The sequence below is a fragment of the Ascaphus truei genome, chromosome 5, assembly GCF_040206685.1.
Source record: "Ascaphus truei isolate aAscTru1 chromosome 5, aAscTru1.hap1, whole genome shotgun sequence".
Classification (NCBI taxonomy): Eukaryota; Metazoa; Chordata; class Amphibia; order Anura; family Ascaphidae; genus Ascaphus; species Ascaphus truei.
In genome coordinates, this window is record NC_134487.1 from 274779353 (window position 1) to 274797493 (window position 18141).

Below are 18141 nucleotides of genomic sequence, written 5' to 3' on the forward strand. Positions count from 1 at the left end.
CACAGGTCTTCTCTGGAATTCCTGACCCGCGTTAACCAGGCTATCCCCATGAGCATGGCATCCCACGACTAGCTGCCTCAAGGTGACCTGAACAGCTATAGCCCTGTCTCCAGACCCACTTTACTCCATTCAAGGCCCTAGGGTATTCTTTGCGAGCGGACAGTCACACTCCTGACTACCCCTAGGCTCCCGTCCCATCCACAGCACTTCCTGGCAGCATACATTCTCCTGTTTCCTAGTGTGCCTAGCAAAAGCCTGTCCTGTTGATAGCTCTCAGCAGCGCCTCCAAAAATGTAATGGTCAGACCCCCACCCAATCTCATATTGGCCCCTGTGGGTGTAATCTGCTCCCAATTACATGTATGTGTGTTGTGGTGCACCTGCTAGCAACAGGACTCCTGAATCTCCCGCTTGATGTTATGGGGAATATCACCATGACAGGCGTCTGAGGTAGTGTTCTGAGTCCTACTCACATTTGGTACAGCGCCTCCACCCCATCAGGAATCCTACGGTAGCAGGGAGGAGTATCTGACGGGGAACTCCTAGGTGCATCTTCTTGTGGAATATCTCCAGACTCACACAGGAAGGGTATCTTGAAACAGGGCTTCTTTAATTGCATGTTACTTGGCAGACTACCCATCATAGCGGCCGACAATTAGCCGCACATTTCGTGGAGGTACTCCATGCAGAAGGTTCCTCCTCTCTCTAATCGAGTTGCTCTCCCACCTCTCCCCTAAGGGAGACCACCAGCTGTGCCAGGTCCCTGGACACAGTGGGTAATAGATTGTCCCTGACAGACAGACTTAAACTGCTGCAGACCTTGAACTCCAACTCTGAACCAGCAGAGCTTAACCTTGAACATCCCACACAACTAACTTTTGGGTGTGCTGTGCCATATATAGGCTCCAGAAAAGACCCACCTCTGTTTCACTAACAGTGGACACAAAGCATGCTGTCACTTCCTTTGCTACATATATGACACATCACAGGGGTTTGAGGGCAAACCTCCATGATCACTACTGGCAACCCTGCTTTCTTACCAGGATTACTGCCAGCAAGAGAGAGATCTGTACACCAATTTTACACATGGCTACACATATAATTAGCTTTGAACGTCGGTTCCTGTGTTAGGCAACATCATGTTATGAGCCTTGTCTTAGTGGAGCTTTGTGGATCTGGGCTAAAGAAGGATGTAACCCGTTTGTAACCAGAAGACTGCTTCCCCTCTCACTGTGCTGGCTTTGTGCTGCATGGTGCAGTTAACTGGCAGCAGAGAAGAAGAGCAAATGCATCACAGCAAGCAGTGACATGACAAAGTAAAAACTCCTGTGTAAACTTGTTACATAGGAGCGGCTCAGTGAGTAAAGACTGATGACAACCACACTAAGTTTGAAGCAGGGGTTCAAAATCCAGTTTTCGGCTCCAAGTCATTTTGTCTCCCTGTATTGCTGCGAACACCTTTATCCTAAACATACCCGAAAATTTTCGGGCATGTTTGCCGGTGGTCACGGGTCTTCTCCGCGCGGCCCGAAAGCGGCCCGAAAACAGCTGATAGCGCTAATAGCGCTAGACAAAGAAAGCGCTTAGCGCTGAACAATGGCGCGCTTGCGCTAGACAATGGCAATGCCCTGCAATGCCCGCAGGCGCACAAAACGGCCAGGAAACTGCCGTGCACGAGCCGCATCTTCCCGCGATTTGCCGCGATTTTAAAAATCGCGGGGAAATGTCCGCAGAAGAATAAAAGCGGCCGCCACTGTACCTCAGGCACACAGAAAATAGATTGTAACCTCTACAGGGCAAGGACTTGTGCCTGGAAAAATTCTATGTGCAGCACTGTGTACACGATCTAGCGCTCTACAAGGGGGAAAAAACAGCCATTGCTTGATTAAGGGGCTGAAAACAGTTAGGCTGCGGCCACGCTGCTGCTGAGCTCGCTCATATTGGAGAGCGGTGACATCACCAACTCTCCAAGCATGAGCGCAGGCTGTCCTGCTGAATTTTGTGAGCAGGGGGGCATAGCCGGGGGGCGTGCCATTGGCTGGATCAGGGCTATTTCTGTGTTTGCAGTGTAGGTGGAGGGTTGGTCAGCGCACGGGATTTTGCTCAAACGTAGAGATAAGAGGATAGGAAGATATGGAACACGGTATTAGTGTTTTAGTAATCGAACGGTACAATACAGCCAAAAGAACTTTGGAATTAAAAATGTATGAAAAATATATTTTTAAAATAGCTTAAAACTCTTTGGAATTAAAGAACCTTGGTAATTAAAAGTAAATATATGAAAAAATATATTCTAAAATAGCTTAAAAATCCTTAAATAAAATCCTTAAATAAAATTTAAATGGAATTGTGTGTTTTTTTTGTGAACAGAAGCAGAATACGTGCTATATGTGGATGACTAACAGGGTGTGTTTATATAGCCTGTTGTTGGTCTGAGGTAAAAAGGGGATAATGGGGCTGGTTAGCAGAGTTTAATGCGCAGTCTTTCCTTCACGGAATGCTGCTAAAAACAATAGCTTTCTCACCCTCCTGGTGGAGGCAGTACGTGAGTTGCTTCTCTCCCGGGGGCCCAAATAGGAAGAAAAGGGCCGAACTCGGTGAGTGAGCAAAATAGAATTTATTAGGTACCTGACGAAGCATTATTGCGAAACTAGTTGTTCCCTGCCGGAGCCCATTGATTGAAGGACCCAGCCAGCCTGCTGACATCCGGTAAGACCTCCTCTTCCGGTCCCGCCGTCGGACGCGACCACGGGAGCTGTACTGGTGAGAGGAATATCACCGGACGATCAGGCTGATGCTGGGCTGTTTTAAAGCTGTACCGTGAGTGTTATTTTGACTTTGTTTTCTGTACCTAATAAATTCTATTTTGCTCACTCACCGAGTTCGGCCCTTTTCTTCCTATTTGGGCCCCCGGGAGAGAAGCAACTCACGTACTGCCTCCACCAGGAGGGTGAGAAAGCTATTGTTTTTAGCAGCATTCCGTGAAGGAAAGACTGCGCATTAAACTCTGCTAACCAGCCCCATTATCCCCTTTTTACCTCAGACCAACAACAGGCTATATAAACACACCCTGTTAGTCATCCACATATAGCACGTATTCTGCTTCTGTTCACAAAAAAAACACACAATTCCATTTAAATTTTATTTAAGGATTTTATTTAAGGATTTTTAAGCTATTTTAGAATATATTTTTTCATATATTTACTTTTAATTACCAAGGTTCTTTAATTCCAAAGAGTTTTAAGCTATTTTAAAAATATATTTTTCATACATTTTTAATTCCAAAGTTCTTTTGGCTGTATTGTACCGTTCGATTACTAAAACACTAATACCGTGTTCCATATCTTCCTATCCTCTTATCTCTACGTTTGAGCAAAATCCCGTGCGCTGACCAACCCTCCACCTACACTGCAACTACAAGAAGATTCCGGGCTTTATCTTCTCTACTGGTCCAGCTGCAGAAAACAACAAGGGCAAGTATACACTACCCTTTCTTTGGTTACACACTACCACACAGGCAACATCACAAGCCTATACAAATAGGGAGCGCCCCAACCTCTTTTCTTTTTGTCACACTATTTCTGTGTTTGTGTGTGTTTGTGTGTGGCTTTGTGTGGCTGTGTGCTGTGTGCATTGACTGGTGATGATTGGTTGCTGAAGGGTCATGTGACCCTTCAGCCCGCTCGAAAATCAAACTTCTCTGTCTCCCGAAGCTCCTAGCTTTGGACAGTGTACGTGCCCGTGCACGAGCGCGCGCGCCGTGTGAGTGTGGCCATACAGATTGAGATTCACAGAAGTAAACACGCCAAGCGCGCTCAGCTGCAGCGTGGACGCAGCCTTAGTGGGGATCCAAAGACAGAATAAGAAAGAGAGAGAAAAACAATATCATTTATTTAAATATGATGCTATTGGTACACAATGGAGGAGTCATCTGTATTTGTCAGAGAGGAAGCAGTCAGTGGTTTAAGATGCACTATGAGAGAGAATTGGTTTATTTTTAACATCTCTACCATTATTCAATGTCTTCCATCCACGCTTGAGTTGCCTCAAAGAGCAAAGCAGCGGTGACTTGCATTTTTCAAGCAAGATCATGTACATCAATCTGGTTTAAAGACCTCTGTGGATTCCTACTAAATTGTCCCATAAACAAAGCCTATAGCAAAGTTCAGTTACCTGGAAATGTTTAAAACTTTGCCCTCATCACTGCATCATAGGAATCTGTGCAGTTACGTGTGTACCCCATGGAAAGCCGTACTCTTTACATGTTCTCTTGTAACATTTCATTGTACACTTAAAACTATGAACTATAGATTAGTTTAATTTGCCGTTTACAAGCACTGACTCCTCCCCCTGCCTGCAGCCAGGCACTGACTCCTCCCCCACCCTGCCTGCAGCCATGCACTGAATCCTCCCCCACCCTGCCTGCAGCCAAGCACTGACTCCTCCCTCACCCTGCCTGCAGCCAGGCACTGACTCCTCCCCCACCCTGCCTGCAGCCAGGCACTGACTTCTCCCTCACCCAGCCTGCAGCCAGGCACTGACTTCTCCTTCACCCAGCCTGCAGCCAGGCACTGACTTCTCCCTCACCCAGCCTGCAGCCAGGCACTGACTTCTCCCTCACCCAGCCTGCAGCCAGGCACTGACTTCTCCCTCACCCAGCCTGCAGCCAGGCACTGACTTCTCCCTCACCCAGCCTGCAGCCAGGCACTGACTCCTCCCCCACCCTGCCTGCAGCCAGGCACTGATTCCTCCCCCACCCTGCCTGCAGCCAGGCACTGACTTCTCCCTCACCCTGCCTGCAGTCAGGCACTGACTCCTCCCTGACCCTGCCTGCAGCCAGGCACTGACTCCTCCCCCACCCTGCCTGCAGCCAGGCACTGACGCCTCCCCAACCCTGCTTGCTGCAAAGCACTGACGCCTCCCCCACCCTTCCTGCTGCCAGGCACTGACTCCTCCCCCACCCTGCCTGTTGCCAAGCACTGACGCCTCCCTCACCCTGACTGCAGCCAGGCACTGACTCCTCCCCCTCCCTGCACCAAGGCACTGACTCCTCCCCCACCCTGCAGCAAGGCACTGACTCCTCCCCCACCCTGCCTGCAGCCAGGCACTGACCCCCCCCCCCCCCCCACTGCCTGCTGCCAGGCACTGACTCCTCCCCCACCCTGCCTGCTGCCAAGCACTGACGCCTCCCCCACCCTGCCTGCTGCCAAGCACTGACACCTCCCCCACCCTGCCTGCTGCCAGGCACTGACTCCTCCCCCACCCTGCCTGCTGCCAAGCACTGACGCCTCCCCCACCCTGCCTGCAGCCAGGCACTGACTCCTCCCCCTCCCTGCACCAAGGCACTGACTCCTCCCCCACCCTGCCTGCAGCAAGGCACTGACTTCTCCCCAACCCTGCCTGCAGCAAGCCACTGACTCCTCCCCCACCCTGGCTGCAGCCAGGCACTGACTTCTCCCCCACCCTGCCTGCAGAGAGCTCCGCACTGGACAGTGAGGGGAAAGGTTTGTGTGTGTGTGTGTTTTGTTGGTGTAAAGGGGGCCAGCAGAATGTTTTATTGGGTTGTGTGTGTCTTCTGTTGGTGTGTGTTTTGTGGGTGTAGAGGGGGCAGCAGAGTCTTGTTAGTGTGTTTCTGCTGTGTGTGTTTTGTTGGTAGAGGGGGAGCTGCCGTGTGTCTTCAGTGTGTGTTTTGTGGGTGGAGGAGGGGTGCAGAGTGTTTTGTGTGTGTCTGCAGTGTGTGTTTTGTCGCTGTCGCCGTCGCACTATAAGTGCAGCCTTATGCATTTTTTTTCAAGCAGCAGTTACAATACGCCACGAATAGCACATTCTACACATGCTAAGTGCACCTGCTTTTTGTCTTTTGTAATACTTCATTTTCAAGTTATAACTTGGGGCTTTCTTCTGCATGTGTCAAGAGCTCTAAAAACTGGTCAAATAGTGCTGAACTTGCACTTCAAAACGTATCAGCACTTGGCTGAGATGTTCTGTAATGTATCAAAATGACCAGCGGTGCTTCTAGAGCAGAGGTCTCCAAACTTGGTCCTCAAGGGCCGCCAACAGGTCGGCTTTTATGGATATCCCTGTTTCATCACTGGTGGCTCAAATCAGTGGACTGAAAGAGTAGCAGGACTGTTGCCAGCCCCCAGATCCGGTGCTCAATAAAACAGCACAAATTTACACACTGGAAACAAGCTGTATAATGTAATAAACAAGTGTAACACTGTAACCCCCCCCCCCCCCCCAATCTCATATAGGGACTAGTACTGGGGATCAACACGCATTACCAGGTGCTATACCTATAGGCTGCAGGAGTTCTGAGTCGTCTAGGCCTCTTGGACTTAGAGTGGGCAAGCTCATACTCGCGATGGGAGAGACTTACAGCCCTTCATCTTTCCTTGGGCTGCCAGAGGCAGACTCCGCTAACTTTGATGCTCCTCCTTGGAAAACTCTGGAAGGGGCGGGCTCATGGACATTACCCACCTCTAAAGTGGCTGTACACAGGCCATGAGTTACCACCTTTCTTCCTTCACTTTCAAGGGGAAGCAGACGGGGGTCACTGACCCATAGATTAACCTGCTACTGCCTGGAACTTAACAGGACTTAGGGCTGTTATATACACATGCGAACGCACGTGCATGTGCCGCATGCTTTTCCTGTATATAGTGCCAGGAGCTGCAGGTAATGTATATGTGTGTGTATGTGTATGTATGTGTGAGTGCGTGCATGTGTGTGCATGGGTTGTGTGAGTGAAAGTAAGTCCTAGATAAGATTTTTTAAAGAAAAAAAAATTTAATAAATATTTTTTTGGCTGGGATAGGAGAGAGGGATGGAAGGGACGGGGCCTCGGTCAATGGGCGGGGCTGTAGCTTGAGAGACAGGCTGGACAAGGTGAGAGGGAAGTGGTGGGCCTCGGTCAGTGGGCAGGGCGGGGCTGAAGCATGAGAGCCAGGCTGGGAAAGGTGAGAGGGAGGCGCGGGGCCTCTGTAAGTGGGCAGTGTTGGATGAGAGACAGGCTAGGAAAGGTGAGAGGAAGGGGCGGGGCCACAGTCAGCGGGCAGGGCTGGAGCTGCAGCCTGAGAGACAGGCTGGGAAAGGAGGGAGGGAAGGAAGGGCAGGCCTCAGTCAGTGGGCGGGGCTGGAGCCTGAGAGACAGGCTGGGAAAGGTGAGAGGGAAGGAAGGGCAGGCCTCAGTCAGTGGGCGGGGCTGGAGCTGCAGCCTGAGAGACAGGCTGGGAAAGGTGAGAGGGAAAGGAAGTGGTGGGGCCTTGATCAGTGGGTGGCGCTGCAGCCTGAGAGACAGGCTGGGAAAGGTGAGAGGGAGGGAAGGGGCGGGGCCTCTGTCAGTAGGCAGGGCTGGATGAGAGACAGGCTGGGAAAGGTGAGAGGGAAGGGAAGGGCAGAGCCTCGGTCAGTGGGCGGGGCTGCAGCCTGGGAGACAGGCTGGGAAAGGTGATAGGGAGGGAAAGGTGATAGGGAGGAAAAGGTGATAGGGAGGGAAGGGGCGGGGCTTACGCATGAGAGACAGGCTGGGAAAGGTGAGAAGGAAGGAAGGAAGGGGCAGGGTCTCGGTCAGAGGGCGGGGCTGTAGCTGCGGCATTAGAGATAGACGAGGGAGAGAGGGAGGGAGAGAGGGAGGGAGGGGCTGGGTCTGCAACCTGAGAGACAGGCTGGGTATGGTGAGAGTGAGGGAAGGGGCGGGGCCTAGGTCCATGGGCGGGGCTGGAGCTGCAGCCTGTGAGACAGGCTGGGAAAGGAGGGAGGGAAGGGCAGGCCTCAGTCAGTGGGCGGGGCTGGAGCTGCAGCCTGAGAGACAGACAGGTGAGAGGAAGGGAAGGGACGGGGCCACGATCACTGGTCGGGGCAGGAGCTGCAGCCTGAGACAGGCTGGGAAAGGTGAGCAAGAGGGGAAGGGGCAGGGTCTCGGTCAGAGGGCGGGGGGGAGCCTGAGAGACAAACTGGGAAAGGTGAGCGGGAGGGGAAGGGGCGGTAGGGGGAGGGGCGGGACCTCAGTCAGTGGGCAGGGCTTTATCTGCAGCCTGAAAGACCGGCTGGGAAAGGTGAGAGGGAGGGGAAGGATTAAATCACAGGGGTAATAACAGACATGAAAGGGAAAGGATACAGGAGAAAATGACGTACAAGAGAGGGAAAAGAAAGACATGAGAGAGTAAAGAGAGCAATGAGAGAAAGAGAGAGCAGAGAGCAGAGAGCAGAGAGGAAAGAAAGAGAGAGCAGAAAACAAAGAGTGCGCGAGAGTAAAGAGAGAGCAAGAGAGAGACATGAGGGGGCCCGCACATGTCTAGCTACGCCACTGGTAGAATAAATAATGAATTGTAAACTACACACAAAGAATCTGTATTTCCAAACAAGAATCATTTATTTTCAGTTTAATTTGAGGTTGAGGTAATAAAATGTGACAGCTGGGTCTTCATTAGACATTCAGGCAGGGCTGGCTTGGAGGGCATGTATATGTGGTGGGTTGTGTGTATATACACATATATATATATATATATAGATCACAAGAGAGAGAAAGGGGGTGAGAGAGAGGGCCAGGCACGAAACAGAGAGGGTAAAAGGGAACAAGAGAGAGCACGCAAGAGAGAGGGCCCGAGAGCAGGCACGCAAGAGAGGGTAAGAGCGAGCAAGAGAGAGAAGGCATGCAAGAGAGAGCGCCTGAGAGCAGGCACGCAAGAGAGAAAGGGCTAGAGAAGCAAGAGAGAGCAGGATGTGCGTGTGTGTGGTGTGTGTATGTGTATGTGGTATATATATGTATAATGTATATGTATATAGTATGTGTATATATATATACACACAGACCACACATACTAGCCACATAGCCCCCCAAGCCAGCCCTGTCTGAATACCAAATGGAAGCCCTTTCTTTCAGACGGGGTTGTTTTTCTCGTCTTGCATTTTGGGTTTCATCTGAATTTCAGGCACGACGCCTCCGGCCTCCTCTTCCTTTCCGGGTTTCATTCCAAGTTCTTTATCTAACTGTTCAGGATTCTACTGCCAGGATTCTACCATCAGCGTGGCAGCAGTGTCAAAGTACACCTGTCAGGGTTCTGCTCGCCACAAACCAGGGTCGGACCGCGAGGCTGAGGTGGGGTTGTAAAAGCACCGACCTGAGACCGCGCAGGCTGATCCGGATTGCGCAGTTCGTTGTCAAACGTAGCAGGATCAGGAAAGGAGAAGACAGCGTCGTCGTTGTACAAGCCAGGGTCAGGACAGGAGATATCAGGATAACCATTGTTCAGGCAAGAGTTCGGCAACAGGTAGTCAGGAGAGCCCCGCTTCAGCTTAGGAGCGCGGGGTTGGCCTCTGCGCGAGCGACGACCATGGCCCATGGTACTGGTCACAGGAGATGGTAGGCAGACCAGAATAGCACACCGCGTTGCTGCACGGGTGCACCAGTGCTACAGCGCAAGAGTCCTGAGCGGCTGGGGAATCCTCTGTAACAGCGCAGGAACCAGGACACGGCCTCTCTAGATTAGGGAAAGAGTAGGCCCCAGGAACCAGGAAGCTGAAGATCCACAGGGAAACCTCCGCTACAGTGCAGGAATCAGGAGACTGAAGAGCGTGGGGGATACCTTTGCCTCAGTGCAGGAAAGCAGGAAGCTGAAGACATAGGGGATACCTTTGCTTCAGCGCAGGAGAACAAGCGGGAACTTGAAGGAAGCTGAAGGACGCAGGGCGGAACCTCCGTATCAGCATAGGAGAACAAGCGGCTTGAAGGGAGCTGAAGGACGCAGGGCGGAACCTGGTATCAGCATAGGAGAACAAGCGGCTTGAAGGAAGCTGAAGGACGCAGGGCGGAACCTGGTATCAGCATAGGAGAACAAGCGAGGGCTTGTGGCAAAACAGTAGACATCCAGTTAGGACTATGCTCGGCAGGGAGCATTATGGGAAGACAGTACTTAAAGGCCAGCGGGCCAATCCCCGGAGGGGGGTGTGAAGGTACTGCTCCAATGAATGAATGCAAGTCTAGGTTGCAGTGATAGGCTGCACAGCTGCAGTAGATACCAGAGGGAGTGTGTATTGCTTTGATGAGTGAATCCAGGCTGCAGCAAACCTCAGGAGAGCTGATCCAGAACTGCACCGGTCTGCAAGGTAAGGCAACCAGTAAACCGTGGAGCGGATTCCTTACAGTACCCCCCCCTTCACGCGAGACCTCCGGGCGAACATGAGCACTCATAGAGTTGGAGGACCGGGAATTGTTGCTGAACAGTCTAGGATTGGGGTTAGAGTCGTACTCCAGAGACTCATGATTAGTCCTTAGTGTACCCCCACCCCCCGGTGAGAACTGTGGCCAGACAGGACCATCCATGGGCCTTGGGGACATTGAGTTGTTCCTAAAATTCTTTAGGTAGAAAGGGCATCCGTAAACGAGCAGTTCTTTAGTGAGTACAGTTCTAAGAAATAAGAGTAGTAGAAGAAACATCCTTGGTACATGGCTCGCCCCGCAAAATGACTTGGAAATCCAGGGTTGTGAAGAACCAGAGGGTTCCAGAGCAGAAACGGCAGAAGAACCCCTACAGGAAGCCCAGTCTTTAATAAAGGAACCTGAATCTAGGATCAGCGGCCCTGATAATTGATCGAATACACCAGGAGGAACTTTGTAACAGAAAAAGTCTTGGCTGACCACTGCATGTTGGAATTTGCGAGGAATTTTTCCTCTAGAAGGCTCCCAGGTAATGGTTAGTAAGGGTATAGGTTGGTTGGAAGCATCTCCCGGTATTGGTATGGAAGGTGACAAGGCAAGCAGTAAACCAGGCATAGGGACCGAAATCTTGGGATACGTACAGAGTATTTCCAACTGAGAGGAAATAACAGGGGCAACCGAAAATTCCGAGGGACAAAACCATGGTTTAGCAGGAGCAGAGAAGCAAACAACAGTAGAGCTCTCCAATACTGGGAAATCTTCATTGGGAGATAATATTGTCAGTGAATCAGGAATAGTCCTTGGGATCTTCAAATCAGTAGCTTGAGAAAAAGGCAGAGCCAGGGTAGTGGTGGGAGGGAAGCTAACATCAGAAGCTGAAGTCTGTACCTTAGTGACATGGCCCTGAGAATCAACAAGCAGCAAGTATGAACTATGAAAACTCTTAATGACAGGCACCTTAGGAGTACAAGGAGTCTTTTCCGAAACTGCAATGGCCCTAACCACAGGGGTACCTAACCTGTCAAAAACATGAATAGGTGTGTTTTCTAGTGCAAAATCTCTGATCACAGGACTCCTAACCGATAGTGAGGGTGTCTGGGTTTGATTAGAGAAAAAATCAGATGTATTGATAAGTGACTTAGAAACAACTACTGAGGTTCTAGATTTGCTGGACATGTGAGAAAAAATACCCTTTAAGACAGGAGCTTTAATTTCCTCCCAGAGTAACCCCATGTTTGCTGGGACATATTTAGACACAGTACTGAGGGACTGGGTTTCAGCAAAGGCAGGACAGCTAAATAGCTCAGATTTCAACCCCAGGACTTGTAATATGTGCATGGTGATCTCAGACAGTACTAAGGGAGTGACCACAGATATGCTGATCCCCAAAGGATTAGCCTGGAGAGAGAAATCAGGGGGACCCCTAGACAGGATACTCATTGTAGAAAGAGCTTCAGAATCAGAAGGAGAATCATTACCTCTCAGAGTCTCAAAACTAGTAAGACACAATTCAGCGAAAAGGGAAACTAATCTATATGAAAAAGCGTCACTTTTGGGAGAAAACCGTGTGTCAGCAAACATTCCTGGGAACACAATATGAACCATAGGAGGAACATACAGACTACTGTATGCTTTTAACCCTAAGCATAAAGAGGAGAAGAACTCAGACAGTACACGGGGGTTAATCATAACTGTACTGGTCTCTGAAGTAGGTATTTGGTAAGGAATATCTGGGAAACCAGAAATTACTGCAGACTCCATAATGTGGGAACTATGCGCTGAAGCAGGGATCACCGCTATGTGGGCGACAGGCTGGTTCAGTGAAATACCCGGGAGAAGGAACTCTGCGACCAAGCTTAGGGAAAAACCTGACTCCTGACTACATTTATCAGGAACCAGAACTTTAGCCGAAGTCTCCGGAGGCGAAGCTGCGGAAACTTGAGCTGAAGCAGGGGATTTATAGCAAAGAATATCTAGGGACTCCGTACGGTTATAGGAATCCCTCAATGCAACCTCTGCTGTCTGACTTGTGGACTCATTCTCTGAGGCTAAAACGAAGGCATTAACTTGGAGGCAGCAAGAATTTACAGGGGTTAATGCAGACAGTGCCTGAGAGTAAAACACAGGAAATTTTTTCTCTGTATTAGGAGAGACAAGGGATCTTTCCTCTGGAGCTAGGGGCGTGACCGTGGCTGGCAGAGAACAGGGAATTATCAAAGGAGACTCAGAGAGCTGCCCCTCAGGGGTTAATACAGAAATGACCCTGGGAACAGAACTTAGGGATTCTTTCTCTGACGGGGAAAGCGCACAGGACTGCCTAGCAGAGTTTAAAGCTGGAAAACCCTCAAGAGCTGGAGTGACAGATTCGGAGTTAGAAATAGGGGAACAAAGGGACTTATTCTCTGATACAAGAACATTAGTGCTGGGTAGAGCAACATATGTATTCTCCAGGGGGACCTCACAGGACTGATCGGCAGGGGTTAACGGAAACATATCATTGGTGTCAGGGAACCCGGCCATACACTCAGGGCAAGGATCCGTGGTAGACCAGGGATACAGCCAAGCGGCAGCGAAGCTGGCGAGGGGAGGATCCTGTTCCTTTATGCAAATGTCCAATGTCATGGAAAGGATATGGAGTGTTTTTTGGGCATCAGCCAACATGAGGAGAGGGTCCACTTTTGCTATATAAATGTCTAAAGACAAGGCCAGGGAAGAGAGTTCCTTTTGGGCGTCGTCCAATTCTAAAGGGTACACATTTTCCCAAGTTAAGGGGTAACCAGGAAAGCAAATACAAGCGGCCAGCGATTGTTTTAAGTCCCGGAGGCGGTAAACCTTCATCATGAGATCACTACGGCATTTGTTTTGCAAAGGGGTTAAACCTACAAACATAATCAGATCCTCAAGCATGGGTAATATCTCACATAGAAACTGGTATTCACACTGGGACTGGTTTACAGGCTGGGACAGGCTTTCAGACAGAAACTTACCAACCCTCACCACAGGGCGGTCCGAGTTTGTGCGGCCGAGCATACTGTCAGGGTTCTGCTCGCCACAAACCAGGGTCGGACCGCGAGGCTGAGGTGGGGTTGTAAAAGCACCGACCTGAGACCGCGCAGGCTGATCCGGATTGCGCAGTTCGTTGTCAAACGTAGCAGGATCAGGAAAGGAGAAGACAGCGTCGTCGTTGTACAAGCCAGGGTCAGGACAGGAGATATCAGGATAACCATTGTTCAGGCAAGAGTTCGGCAACAGGTAGTCAGGAGAGCCCCGCTTCAGCTTAGGAGCGCGGGGTTGGCCTCTGTGCGAGCGACGACCATGGCCCATGGTACTGGTCACAGGAGATGGTAGGCAGACCAGAATAGCACACCGCGTTGCTGCACGGGTGCACCAGTGCTACAGCGCAAGAGTCCTGAGCGGCTGGGGAATCCTCTGTAACAGCGCAGGAACCAGGACACGGCCTCTCTAGATTAGGGAAAGAGTAGGCCCCAGGAACCAGGAAGCTGAAGATCCACAGGGAAACCTCCGCTACAGTGCAGGAATCAGGAGACTGAAGAGCGTGGGGGATACCTTTGCCTCAGTGCAGGAAAGCAGGAAGCTGAAGACATAGGGGATACCTTTGCTTCAGCGCAGGAGAACAAGCGGGAACTTGAAGGAAGCTGAAGGACGCAGGGCGGAACCTCCGTATCAGCATAGGAGAACAAGCGGCTTGAAGGGAGCTGAAGGACGCAGGGCGGAACCTGGTATCAGCATAGGAGAACAAGCGGCTTGAAGGAAGCTGAAGGACGCAGGGCGGAACCTGGTATCAGCATAGGAGAACAAGCGAGGGCTTGTGGCAAAACAGTAGACATCCAGTTAGGACTATGCTCGGCAGGGAGCATTATGGGAAGACAGTACTTAAAGGCCAGCGGGCCAATCCCCGGAGGGGGGTGTGAAGGTACTGCTCCAATGAATGAATGCAAGTCTAGGTTGCAGTGATAGGCTGCACAGCTGCAGTAGATACCAGAGGGAGTGTGTATTGCTTTGATGAGTGAATCCAGGCTGCAGCAAACCTCAGGAGAGCTGATCCAGAACTGCACCGGTCTGCAAGGTAAGGCAACCAGTAAACCGTGGAGCGGATTCCTTACAACACCAAGCACCGTGGCAGCAGGAACGGGTCGAACAGGTCCACTGATGCCCCATCGGCGTGGCAGCAGTTTCAAAGCACCCCAAGCACCGTGGCAGTAGGAACGGGTCCACTGATGCCCATCGGTGTGGCAGCAGTGTCAAAGCCCACCAAGCACCGTTGCAGCAGGAACGGGTCCACTGATGCCCATCGGCGTGGCAGCAGTGTCAAAGCCCACCAAGCACCGTGGCAGCAGGGACGGGTCCACTGATGCCCATCGGCGTGGCAGCAGTGTCAAAGCACACCAAGCACCCTAGCAGCAGGAACGGGTCCACTGATGCCCATCAGCGTAGCAGCAGTGTCAAAGCACACCAAGCACCGTAGCAGCAGGAACGGGTCCACTGATGCCCATCAGCGTAGCAGCAGTGTCAAAGTGGCAGCAGTGGCAGCAGGAACGAGCTGTTAAGGTCCATTCCAACACTGTATGAATGGAGCATGCGCCTAGATCCTACGAGATAAATGCGAAAAAAAACCCATTAATTATATGCAACAAGCTGAGCAGAGCTTATATTCTCTTTGGTTATAATCATCACAAGCAAGTAATATGGGGGGTGGGGTCTGAACACGAAAATTACATTTCAATGGAAGTGTTGCCTTCAGTGATTGAGACTCCATTGATGTCTGAGAGCACTGATGAGTGAAGGCTGGCCTTTAATAAGTGAGACTCACTTAAAATTAGTGAGACCTAAAGAGGAGACTTTTAACAAATCAACAAGGCTTTGGAAAAATAAACTTTTGGGCAAAAAGGCTGGCAAAATATCTACTATTTATGGCCAAGCTTACAGGGGCATTATGGTGGTAAAACAAATATAATCACTGCGCTTCTCCATGTAAAGAGCATGCAGCTAGTGAAGGAATTGGCCATACAAATGTGCAAAACAGAAAGTGAATCCCTGCGCTTCTCCCATAGGGATAGCAATCAATGGGGAATATATATATATATATATATATATATATATGTATGGTGTAAATATCTATAAGAAAAAAGGAGACTTTTGGTATACATCCTTTGATCAAATAATGCCAAGCCTGCTAACCACGTCAAGGTAAGTCTCTTTAGCAGGTCCCTACGCTAAATGCATACTAGTGTTATGTGAAATAAGCCCAGAAGGGGTTAAAATATCAAAGCATATGCTTGTATAACCTAGTGCAGTTAAAAACTGGTATATACCAGTACAGATACTCACATGTAAGTGAAGTGGAATAAGGGGACCTTGCTAGGAGATTATATACCTAGAAGAGGAGGGGCTGACTGCCACAAACTGCTCAATAAGCCCCTCCTCTTCTAGGTATATAATCTCCTAGCAAGGTCCCCTTATTCCACTTCACTTACATGTGAGTATCTGTACTGGTATATACCAGTTTTTAATTGCACTAGGTTATACAAGCATATGCTTTGATATTTTAACCCCTTCTGGGCTTATTTCACTTAACACTAGTATGCATTTAGCGTAGGGACCTGCTAAAGAGACTTACCTTGACGTGGTTAGCAGGCTTGGCATTATTTGATCAAAGGATGTATACCAAAAGTCTCCTTTTTTCTTATAGATATTTACATCATACATATATATATATATATATATTCCCCATTGATTGCTATCCCTATGGGAGAAGCGCAGGGATTCACTTTCTGTTTTGCGCATTATGGTGGTATTTGTAAGAGATAATGGTATTAAATAGATTGGTACCTATTCTGCCGACATGTATCGTATACTTCTTCTTCTTTGGCTCCTGCGGCTTATCTGCTTCTGTGCCGCTGGACTTTTCTTGATGTCACGAGTCTGGAAGCAGGAACAGTTTGACTTCTGACTGGAGGGCACTAACAGCCAGGTTATATACTCATTGACAAGGCATGGTACCAAGGGCGTGGCATGCCCCATAGGAATGGCACCAAGGGCATGGCATGCCCCATAGGAATGGCACCAAGGGCTTGGTATGCCCCATAGGAATGGCACCAAGGGTGTGGCATGCCCATAGGAATGGCACCAAGGGCGTAGCATGCCCCCAAGCACGATTTCTGCTTCCTCCTTTTGATTGTTGTGTTTCATTCCAAGTTCTTTATCTAGCTGTTCAGGTTTCCATTGGTGCCCATCAGCGTAGCAGCAGTGTCAAAGCACACCAAGCACAGTGGCAGCAGGATCGAGCTGATAAGGTCCATTCCAACACTGTATTAGTGGCGCTTGCGTCTACGTCCTACGGAGATAAATGAGAAAATACAAACTTGTACCAGAAGCAAGAAGCTGGGCAGCGCTAATATTCTCTTTTTTGGTTTTGGTAAGAGATAATGGTATTAAATAGATTGGTACCTATTCTGCTGCCATGTATCCTTCTTCTTCTGTGGCTCCTGCGGCTGATCTGCTTCTGTGCCGCGAGCCTCTCGCCTCCTGCTACTTTAGGCCATTTCCTTGATGTTACCAGTCAAGAAGCAGGTGACTTCTGACTTGAGGCACCAACAGCCAGGTTATATATACTCATTGGCATTCTGACCTCGTGTGACATTTTTACCTCCGTGACATCATAGCCTCAGACAGGGCTGCCTGTAAAAAAAACTTTTTAATTTAAGTTTTATTGAGTTTCAGTACAGTATACAAATAACAGTACATATCATCCTTCTGGTAACAACAAATAAAATCAATTTCTAATTTTAGAAATGGGCGGAATTTTTTTCTGTTTCCACAATGCTGTGATCTCGCATCTCGTTTATCTCGCACCTGAGAGACAGGCTGGGAAAGGTGAGAGGGAGGGAAGGGGCGGGGCCTCGATCAGTGGGCGGGGCTGCATCCTGAGAGACAGGCTGGGAAAGGCGAGAGGGAGGGAAGGGGCGGGGCTTTGATCAGTGGGCGGAGCTGCAGCCTGAGAAAGATGAGGGAGGGGAAGGGGCGGGCCTTGGTCAGTGGGCGGGCTGCAGCCTAAAAGACAGGCTGGGAAAGGTGAGAGGGAGGGGAAGGATTAAATCACAGGGGTAATAACAGACATGAAAGGGAAAGGATACAGGAAGGAAGAGAGGGAAAATAAAGACATGAGGGAGGGGAAAGAACAATGAGAGAGAGCAGAGAGAGAAAAGGGAGAGGAGAGAGGAAAGAGAGCAATGAGAGAGCGAGCAGAGAGAAAAGAGAGAGAGACGGCTTATATGGGACACTTGAATATATCATACACCTGTAATCCTGTAGTGCTATTATTTATTTACAGGAGCCTCCCTGTCCTATCACATGTTTATGTGATGGTAACTGGTTTATGTATATGAACTTCTATCAGGGGCGGCTTTATGGCGGTTCCATCGTTCCCTTGCACCGAGCCCCGCTCTTACAGAGGCCCCGCCATCTTCCCTACAACAATTAAACTGATTGTTGGGCGAGAGTGCGGGGCCTCTGTAAGTATCTCTTACCTGGTCAGGCGGCATCTCCAACAGCGGCCCGTCACCATGGCACCGCGATGTCAAACGGCATTGTGTTGCCATTACAAAGTGACATTGCACAGAGGAGATACGAAGGCGGACAAGGCAAAGGCCCCATAAAAGCTTCTGTACGAGCCCCCCAAAACTAGTAGCCGGCCGTGCCCCTTATCTTAACGCTAATGCCATGCCAAAATATTGTACTTAACGCTATTGTGATGTTATCCTTAAGGACAAACAAAAATATGGTGGAATTTATGCCTTTAATAACTGACGTGTTGTTAAAGAGTGCAAGCTCTCAGGACCACAAAGGTTTAGATTGTTTTTTTACAAATTAAGCTGAAATACCCTGTTATAATCATACAAGAATGACATCCTAGATAAAACAGATGGAAATTAGTGTGATACACAAAATATGATGCAAAAAAAG